Source organism: Arachis ipaensis, chromosome B4 (assembly GCF_059453495.1).
Source record: "Arachis ipaensis isolate K30076 ecotype BB chromosome B4, ASM5945349v1, whole genome shotgun sequence".
In the NCBI taxonomy this organism is placed as follows: Eukaryota; Viridiplantae; Streptophyta; class Magnoliopsida; order Fabales; family Fabaceae; genus Arachis; species Arachis ipaensis.
Window position 1 is genome coordinate 30999881 of NC_142439.1, and position 10513 is coordinate 31010393.

Sequence of the window (10513 nt, forward strand, 5' to 3'; positions counted from 1 at the left end):
GAAATAAATTGATTTGGGTCTTCGTGAGGAAGACCATGATACTGGCAGTTTTGTTGCACCAGGGTGACCGATTGTGGCTTCAACTCAAAGTTGTTCGCAGCTATAGGAGGCACCACAATGCTTTTTCTATAAAGATCTACAGTAGGAGCAGAGTAAGAGCCAAGCACTCTTCTTTGTTGCTCATTCTCATTCAGATTTGCCACATTGGCATTAACAGCATTATTAGGATCTACAGTGGATTCTGCAGCCTTGTAAAGTCTTGCTTGTTGCAAACGTCGCCTGAAAGTCCATTCAGGTTCAGGATCAAAGTCTAAGAGAGGTTCCTTGTCTCTGTTCCTGCGCATAAACAAATAGAAAAACAAGAAAAGATGGGAATCTCTACGTCAGAGTGTAGAGAATTCCCAGTGAGGTAACCTATGTAAAATAATAAAATAGAAATACTAAATAAATAAAAAAAATCGAAAATAAACAGGGAAAATAAACAAGAAAATTAAAATGGAATTAACTAGGTGACACCAAACTTAATTTCAGAAATTAAGGAAAAATATTAGTGCTATTTATTTATTTATTTATTTTTTAAAATACTAAAGTAAACTTTAAATAAAAATTAAAACTAAAATGCCTAATCTAAGCAATCAAACAACTAATAGTTGTTAATCACTATCAATTCCTGGCAACGGCGCCAAAAACTTGGTGCGAAATTTAAAACTACAAACTAACCGGCAAGTGCACCGAGTCATACCAAGTAATACCTCAGGTGAGTGAGGGTCGATCCCACGAGGATTGATGGACTAAGCAACAATAGTTGATTAATTCACCTAGTTAGGCAAACAGAAAAGAGTGTTTTGGTATTCAAAAGCATTAAATATTAATTCAGAAATTAAAACAGCAAGCAGTAAATTGATGAGAATAAATATGGAGAAACAGTTAAGGCTTCAGAGTTATCTATTTTCCGGATTGACTTTTCTTATTAATTTATTTTAATCATGCAAGATTTAATTCATGGCAAACTATATGTGACTAGACCCTAATTTCTTAGACCTTTCTAGTCTCCTCTAAAATTCATCAACCACCAATTCCTTGGTCAATTCATTCCAATTAGGGGGTGAAGTTTAATTCTAGTTATTATACCACAAAAATCCTAATTACCCAAATATAAGAGGATTATATGTCACGTATCCTATTAAGTCCAAATAATTAGAAATTTAGGAGAATATATTTTCAAGCTGTTATTCAATTAAAGAGCTTTTCCAAGTTATTGATGAGCAGATAATTTATACGCTTTTTGGCATTATTTTTAGGTAGTTTTTAGTATATTTTAGTTAGTTTTTATTATATTTTTATTAGTTTTTAAATAAAAATCACATTTCTGGACTTTACTATGAGTTTGTGTATTTTTCTATGATTTCAGGTATTTTCTGGCTGAAATTGAGGGACCTGAGCAAAAATCTGATTCAGAGGCTGAAAAAGGACTGCAGATGCTGTTGGATTCTGACCTCCCTGCACTCGAAGTGGATTTTCTAGAGCTAAAGAAGCCCAATTGGCGCGCTCTCAATTACGTTGGAAAGTAGACATCCTGGGCTTTCCAGCAATATATATCAGTCTATACTTTGGCCGAGATTTGATGGCCCAAGCCGACGTTCCAAGTCAGCATAAAAATTCTGGCGTCAAAACGCCAGAACTGGCATAAAAGCTGGAGTTAAACGCCCAAACTGGCACAAAAGCTGGCGTTTAACTCCAAGAAAAGTCTCTACATGTGAAAGCTTCAATGCTCAGCCCAAGCACACACCAAGTGGGCCCGAAAGTGGATTCTGCATCATTTACTCTTTTCTATAAACCCTATGCTACTAGTTTTCTATAAATAGGACCTTTTGCTATTGTATTTACACACCTCATGACACTTTACACGTTTTATACTGTATTTTTGATGGCATGAGTCTCTAAACCCCATGGTTGGGGGTGAGGAGCTCTGCTGTGTCTTGATGAATTAATGCAATTACTACTTTTTTTTCCATTCTATCACGCTTGTTTCTATTCTAAGATATTCACTCGCACTTCAACCTGATGAATGTGATGATCTGTGACACTTATCATTATTCTCACCTATGAACACGTGCCTGACAACCACCTCCGTTCTATTTGGAATAGCTTGAGTGCATATCTCTTGGGTTTCTTATCTAAGATTAGAACCTTCGTGGTACAGGCTAGAATTATTGGCGGCCATTCCTGAGATCTGGAAGGTCTAAACCTTGTCTGTGGTATTCCGAGTAGGATCTGGGAAGGGATGACTGTGACGAGCTTCAAACTCACGAGTGATGGGCGTAGTGACAGACGCAAAATGATCAATGGATCCTATTCCAACATGAGTGAGAACTGACAGATGATTAGCCGTGCGATGACAGCGCATTTGGACCATTTTCACTGAGAGGATGGATGGTAGCCATTGACAACGGTGATCCACTAACATACAGCTTGCCATGGAAGGAGCCTTGCATGTGTGAAGAAGAAGATAGTAGGAAAGCAGAGATTCAGAAGGCAGAGCATCTCCAAAACCTCAACCTGTTCTCGATTACTGCATAACAAGTATTTATTTCATGTTCTTTTACTTTTTACAATCAAAACTAAGAATCATTACTGATATCCTGACTAAGAATTACAAGATAACCATAGCTTGCTTCAAGCCGACAATCTCCATGGGATCGACCCTTACTCACGTAAGGTATTACTTGGACGACCCAGTGCACTTGCTGGTTAGTTGTGCGGAATTACAAAAGTGTGATTGTAATTTCGTGCACCAGTTATACAAGAACTCAATTAGAAAGAGGGTCATACTTCTGTTCCACCCAAATTCATAAGATAAAGAACGAAAACAATTCTTAAATATAAATCAGTACATGAATTAAAATATAAAAATAATAGTATCCATCCATACAATAGACAGAGCTCCTAACCTTAATAGTGGAGGTTTAATTGCTCAAGGAAACGAGTGAAAAACTAGGATTGTAAATTGGGCTGAGGTGGAATTAAAAGTTAACTAATGTTGGAATTCCTTTTATATCTAATCCTAATAAATTTAAAATCTACTTTCTAAAACTAAAATAATATCTTTTCCTATTTTAAAATAAATGATAGAGTTTAAATCAGAATTAATAGGAAACAGCGTTTTCTGCATGCAGCGCATGTCACGCGTACCCGTCAGTCACGCGTACGCGTCAGGTACGCTCACACATCGCTGAGCAACTTGTGCTGATTCTATTTTTGCAAGCTTCCTCTTCATCCTCTAAGCCATTCCTGCTCTATATAGTCTTCTTCTCTTTTTCTGCAGAAACTCCATCAAATCCAGCCAAATGCTACCTAAAATAAACAGAATTACACAAGACTCAATGTAGCATCTATAATGGCTAAAAGATAATTAATTCTTAATTAAACTCAACAAATTAAATACAAATTCACTAGGAAAAGATAGGAAAGATGCTCACGCATCACCATCCTAAAGAAGGAAGAAAGAGAAATAAGGTTAAATATAGATAGCTAAAAACCGGAAGGAGGAAAGTTCAAGTAATAATGAATGCCAAAGTAACAGAGAATGTCTTAAATACATGGTAGCTACAACATGCATAGAAGACATCAATAAAAATTATGAAGGCATATCATAGCAACTAGATGCAAGAGAGTTAAAGCATGCAATTAACAAGCATGAGAAGAATGGCTCAAGCATCAATATCAACAATAATATGTAACAAAATAATGAGCACTTGTATGTTGACGATTAATGAATAATAAACTCAATACACATGGATTGCAAGGGTTGTGAAAAAGAGGCATTAAAGTGTAAGAATAAAATAGAAAAGAATTCAAAATGCCATGAGAGCTTTTTCACAAACACTTGGTGTGCAAATTAAATATAGCGAGTAAGGTAATTAATCCAAGTATATATGAGACCCAAAATAAAATGTCAGTTGTCAAATTACTCCTCATAATATCCACAAGCTAAAATATAGAAAAATAATCACCTAAATAAAGCTCCAACACCAACATAAAAAATGCAAGATAAAAGAATGAAAAAGAAATTATAAATAACTAAGCTAATGTAAAATTAAAAATAAACAAAATAATCAAATGCAATAAATAAAAGAAGAATGAAAGAGTAGAAAAGAGGAAGAAAAGAAACCTTAAGAAGAAGATGAAAATAGGGAGAGGAATGGGAGTAAGAATGAGAGAAAAGTAAGAAGGGAAGAAGAAAAAAAAAGGAAATTGTAGCTGTCGGAGTTGGTGGTCTCCAATGGTATTCCGCCGGTGGTGGTGGGAGAAGGAAGGAAGGAAGGAGGAAGAAGTAGAAAGAATGAAGAAGAAAAAAGAAGAATGAAGAAGGAAGAAGAATTAGGATTGAAGAGGGAAAGAATTGAAACAGGCGGCACGCTGAATTAAGTGACGCGGCGCATATGACGCGCACGCGTCGCCCACGCGTACGCGTGGGTGGGCAAAAGTTCAACGGACGCGTAAGCATCGGTCACGCGTACGCGTGACTACTGGCCATGCTAGACGCACGGTTCCAGCCCCATGGCCGCACAACTCTCTGTTCAAAACACACTTTGACGCAGATTTTCATGCCCACGCGTATGCGTTGCGGTCGCTTACGCGTGGATTTAAAAATTTGCAGGGGACGCGTACACATGGGGGTGGCCTGTGCACCAGGCACCCCTCCTGCACAGCTCCCGCGTAACTCCCTGTTCAATTTCTCAAAATTACGCACTTACACATGACGTGTGCGCGTCGTAGCCGCCTGCTGATGAGCGGATAATTTATACGCTTTTTGACGTTGTTTTTACATAGTTTTCAGTATGATTTAGTTAGTTTTTAGTATATTTTTATTAGTTTTTAAATAAAAATCACATTTCTGAACTTTACTATGAGTTTGTGTGTTTTTCTGTGATTTTAGGTATTTTCTGGCTGAAATTGAGGGACTTGAGCAAAAATCAGATTCAGAGGTTGAAGAAGGACTGCAGATGCTGTTGGATTCTGACCTTCCTGCACTCAAGGTGGATTTTCTGGAGCTACAGAACTCCAAATGGCACGCTCTCAATTGCGTTGGAAAGTAGACATCCAGGGTTTTTCAGCAATATATAATAGTCCATACTTTGCCCTAGTTTAGACGACGCAAACTGGCGTTCAACACCAGTTCCAGGTTGCATTCTGGAGTTAAACGCCAGAAACAGGTTGCAAAGTGGAGTTAAACGCCAGAAACAGGTTACAAACTGGCGTTCAACTCCAAGAGAAGCCTCTACACGTGTAAATCTCAATTCTCAGCCCAAGCACACACCAAGTGGGCCCCAGAAGTAGATTTCTGCATCATTTACTCATTTCTGTAAACCCTAGTAACTAGTCTGATATAAATATGACCTTTTGCTATTGTATTAGATATCTTTGATCAGTTTTATGCTATCTTAGACCTTTATGGGGGCTGGCCACTCGGCCATGCTTGGACCTTGTTCTTATGTATTTTCAACGATAGAGTTTCTACACACCATAGATTAAGGTGTGGAGCTCTGCTGTTCCTCATAAATTAATACAAAGTACTATTGTTTTTCTATTCAATTCAAGCTTATTCCGATGCTAAGATATTCATTCGTACTTCAATATGAATGTGATGATCGTGACAGTCATCATCATTCCCAACCTATGAACGCGTGCCTGACAACCACTTCCGTTCTACCTTAGATTGAATGAGTATCTCTTGGATTCCTTAATCAGAGTCTTCGTGGTATAAGTTAGAATCCATGGACGGCCATTCTTGAGATCCGAAAAGTCTAAACCTTGTCTGTGGTATTCCGAGTAGGATCTGGGAAGGGATGGCTGCGACGAGCTTCAAACTCGCGAGTGCTGGGTGTAGTGACAGACGCAAAAGGATCAATCGATCCTATTCCAGTATGATCGAGAACCGACAGATGATTAGCCATGCAGTTACAGCGCATTGGACCATTTTCACTGAGAGGACAGGATGTAGCCATTGACAACGGTGACGCCTAACATACAGCTTGCCATAGAAAGGAGTATGAATGATTGGATGAAGACAACAGGAAAGCAGAGGTTCAGGAGGAACGAACGCATCTCTATACGCTTATCTGAAACTCTCACCAATGAATTACATAAGTATCTCTATCTTTAATTTACGTTTTATTTATATTTTAATTATCAATTCACCATAACCATATGAATCTGCCTGACTGAGATTTGCAAGATGACCATAGCTTGCTTCAAGCCGACAATCTCCATGGGATCGACCCTTACTCACGTAAGGTTTATTACTTGGATGACCCAGTGCACTTGCTGGTTAGTTGTGCGAAGTTGTGACAAAGAACTAAGATTATGAACGTGCGTATTATGTTTTTCGCACCGTTACCAAGGAATGAACCGTCACGATTTCTGCGCACCAAGTTTTTGGCGCCGTTGCCCGGGATTGTTCGAGTTTGGACAACTGACGGTTCATCTTGTTGCTCAGATTAGGTAATTTTATTTTATTTTTAAGCTTTTTACTTTTATTTATTTTCAGAAAAAAAAATTTAAAATAAATATTTTCAAAAAAAAATATATTTTTATTCAAAATTTTTACGAATGAATTCTAGTGTTTCATGATGATTTGTTGAATCCTGGATGGCTGTAAGCCATGTCTGATCTTTTGGACTGGGGTTTCAACTTATCATCACAAGAGCTTGTTGATCTTCACCCATTTGGCAATTACACACATAGTTGTTGAATACATGGGAGGTAGGCAATATCTGCTGAAGCTTGGCTGGCCATTGGCCATGTCTAGTGTTTTGGACCGGAGCTTTCACTAAAAGCTTGGCTGGCTAGGGAGCCATATCTAATTCCTGGACTGAAGCTTTAGACTAACATTGCAAGATTCCTGGAATTCTTATTAAAAATTATGAAATCCTTATTTTGCTTTTTCCAAATAATTTTCGAAAAATCCAAAAAAAATTTAATAAAATCATAAAACCAAAAATATTTTATGTTTCTTGTTTGAGTCTTATATCAGTTTTTAAGTTTGGTGTCAATTGCATGTGTTTTAATTTTCCTTTAATTTTTCGAAAATTCATCATGTGTTCTTCATGATCTTCAAGTTGTTCTTGATGAATCCTCTTGTTTGATCTTCATGTTTTCTTGTTTTGCATCTTTTCTTGTTTCTCATATGCATTTTTGAATTATTGATGTCTCAACATTGAAAATTTCTAAGTTTGGTGTCTTGCATGTTTCTTTTTTCTTAAAATTTTTTTTTTCAAAAATAAGTTCTTGGTGTTCATCTTGACATTCAAAGTGTTCTTGCATGCATTATGTGTTTTGATTCATAATTTTTATGTCTTGTGTCTTTTTTGTATTTTTCTCTTTCATCATTAAAAAATCAAAAATAAAAAAAATATATCTTTCCCTTTTTCTCTCATAAATTTTCGAAAATTTGAGTTAACTTTTTCAAAACTTTTCAAAATTTAGTTGTTTCTTATGAGTCAAATCAAATTTTCAATTTAAAAATTCTATCTTTTTCAAATCTTTTTCAAAAAATCAAATATTTTTCATTTTCTTTTATGATTTTCGAAAATTTCAAAAATTATTTTCAAAATCTTTTTCTTATTTTTATTTCATATTTTTGAAATTAATGCTAACAATTAATGTGATTGATTCAAAATTTTAAAAGTTTGTTACTTGCCTCTTAAGAAAGGTTCAATCTTTAAATTTTAAATCATATCTTTTTGTTTCTTGTTAGTCAAGTAATCAACTTTAATTTTCAAAATCAAATCTTTTTAAATTTCTTTTTCAAATCTTTTTCAATTTAAGTTTCAATCACATCTTTTTCAAAATTTAAATTCAAAATCTTTTCTATTTTCTTATCTCTACAAAATTTTATTTTCAAATCTTTTTCAATTAACCACTTAACTTTTTGTTTGATTCTTATCTTTTTCAAAACTACCTAACTAACTCTCTCTCTAATTTTCGAAAATCCCTTCCCTCTTTTTCAAAATTCTTTTTTTTAATTAACTAATTATTTTAAATTTAATTTAATTTGATTCAATTTTCCTTTCTCAATTTTCGAACTTTAATTTTTATTTTTTTATTTTAAATTCAATTTAAAAACAAAAATACTTTTATTTTAATTTATTTAATTTTCAAATTTCTCTCATCTCTCATCCCCTTCTGTTTATTTATTCATCTACTAACACCCCTCTTTTACCCAAGAATTCGAACTCATTCCTCTCCCTTGTGTTTGGATTCTTATCTTTTCCTTCCTCCATTATTCTCTTCTTATACTTACATAAGGAATCTCTATACTGTGACATAGAGGATTCCATATTTTCTTTTTTTGTTTTCTTCTTTTTCATATGAGCAGGAACAAGGATAAGAACATTCTTGTTGAAGCTGATCCTGAACCTGAAAGGACTCTGAAGAGGAAGCTAACGGAAGCTAAAGCACAACTCTCTGTAGAAAATCTTACTGAAAATTTCGAAAAAGAAGGAGACATGGCCAAAAATAATAACAATGCAAGGAAGATACTTGGTGACTTTACTGCATCTCAATCCCTGCCATTGGAGCAAACAATTTTGAGCTGAAACCTCAATTAGTTTCTCTAATGCAACAGAATTGCAAGTTTTATGGACTTCCATCCGAAGATCCCTTTCAGTTCTTAACTGAATTCTTACAGATCTGTGATACTGTTAAGACTAATGGGGTTGATCCCAAGGTCTACAGGCTTATGCTTTTTCCATTTTCTGTAAGAGACAGAGCTAGAATATGGTTGGACTCTCAACCTAAAGACAGCCTGAACTCTTGGGATAAGCTGGTCACGGCTTTCTTAGCCAAGTTCTTTCCTCCTCAAAAGCTTAGCAAGCTTAGAGTGGATGTTCAAACCTTCAGACAGAGGAAGGTGAATCCCTCTATGAAGCTTGGGAGAGATACAAGGAATTGACCAAAAAGTGTCCTTCTGACATGCTTTCAGAATGGACCATCCTGGATATATTCTATGATGGTCTGTCTGAATTATCAAAGATGTTATTGGACCATTCTGCAGGTGGATCCATTCACCTAAAGAAAATGTCTGCAGAAGCTCAAGAACTTATTGGCATGGTTGCAAATAACCAGTTCATGTACACTTCTGAAAGGAATCCTGTGAGTAATGGGACGCCTCAGAGGAAGGGAGTTCTTGAAATTGATGCTCTGAATGCCATTTTGGCTCAGAATAAAATATTGACTCATCAAGTCAATATGATCTCTCAGAGTCTGAATGGATTGAAGGAATCATCCAACAGTACTAAAGAGGCATCTTCTGAAGAAGAAGCTTATGATCCTGAGAATGCTGCAATAGCAGAGGTGAATTACATGGGTGAACCCTATGGAAATACCTATAATCCCTCATGGAGAAATCATCCAAATTTCTCATGGAAGGATCAACAAAAGCCTCAACAAGGCTTTAATAATGGTGGAAGAAACAGGTTTAGCAATAGCAAGCCTTTTCCATCATCCACTCAGCAACAGACAGAGAATTCTGAGCAGAATCCATCTAGCTTAGCAAATATAGTCTCTGATCTATCTAAGGCCACTCTAAGTTTCATGAATGAAACAAGGTCCTCTATTAGAAATTTGGAGGCACAAGTGGGCCAGCTGAGTAAAAGAGTCATTGAAACTCCTCCTAGTACTCTCCCAACTAATACAGAAGAAAATCCAAAGAGAGAGTGCAAGGCCATTGATTTGACTATCATGGCCGAACCTACAAGGGAAGAGGAGGACGTGAATCCTAGTGAGGAAGACCTCCTGAAACATCCAATGACCAATAAGGAGTTTCCCTTTGAGGAACCAAAGGAATTTGAGGCTCATCTAGAGACCATAGAGATTCTATTAAACCTCCTTCTGCCCTTCATGAGCTCTGATGAATACTCTTTCTCTGAAGAGGATGAAGAAATTACTGAAGAGCAAGTTGCTAAATACCTTGGTACAATCATGAAGCTGAATGCCAAATTATTTGGTAATGAGACTTAGGAAGATGAACCTCCCTTGCTCACCAATGAACTGAATGCATTGGATAGGCAGAAATTACCTCAAAAGAAACAGGATCCTGGCAAATTCTTAATACCCTGTACCATAGGCACCATTACCTTTGAGAAGGCTCTGTGTGACCTGGGGTCAGGAATAAACTTAATGCCACTCTCTATAATGGAGAAACTTGGGATCTTTGAGGTGCAAGCTGCCAGAATCTCATTAGAGATGGAAGACAACTCAAGAAAACAGGCTTATGGACAAGTAGAGGACGTGTTAGTAAAGGTTAAAGGCCTTTACATCCCTGCTGATTTCATAATCATAGACACTGGGAAGGAAGAGGATGAATCCATCATCCTTGGGAGACCCTTCCTAGCCACAGCAAGAGCTGTGATTGATGTGGACAGAGGAGAGTTAGTCCTTCAACTGAATGAGGACAACCTTGTGTTTAAAACTCAAGGATCTCCGTCTGTAACCATAGAGAGGAAGCATG

At 36.5% G+C, this 10513-nt stretch overlaps 1 non-coding gene across 1 annotated transcript; it reads right to left on the reverse strand.

Moving 5' to 3' along the window:
• Positions 1 to 8875: 8875 nt before the first annotated feature.
• On the reverse strand, positions 8876 to 8982 carry LOC148567080 (small nucleolar RNA R71). Its single transcript, XR_015881705.1, has one exon. It is a non-coding gene; the product is annotated as a small nucleolar RNA R71 (small nucleolar RNA).
• Between the last annotated feature and the right edge of the window lie 1531 nt (positions 8983 to 10513).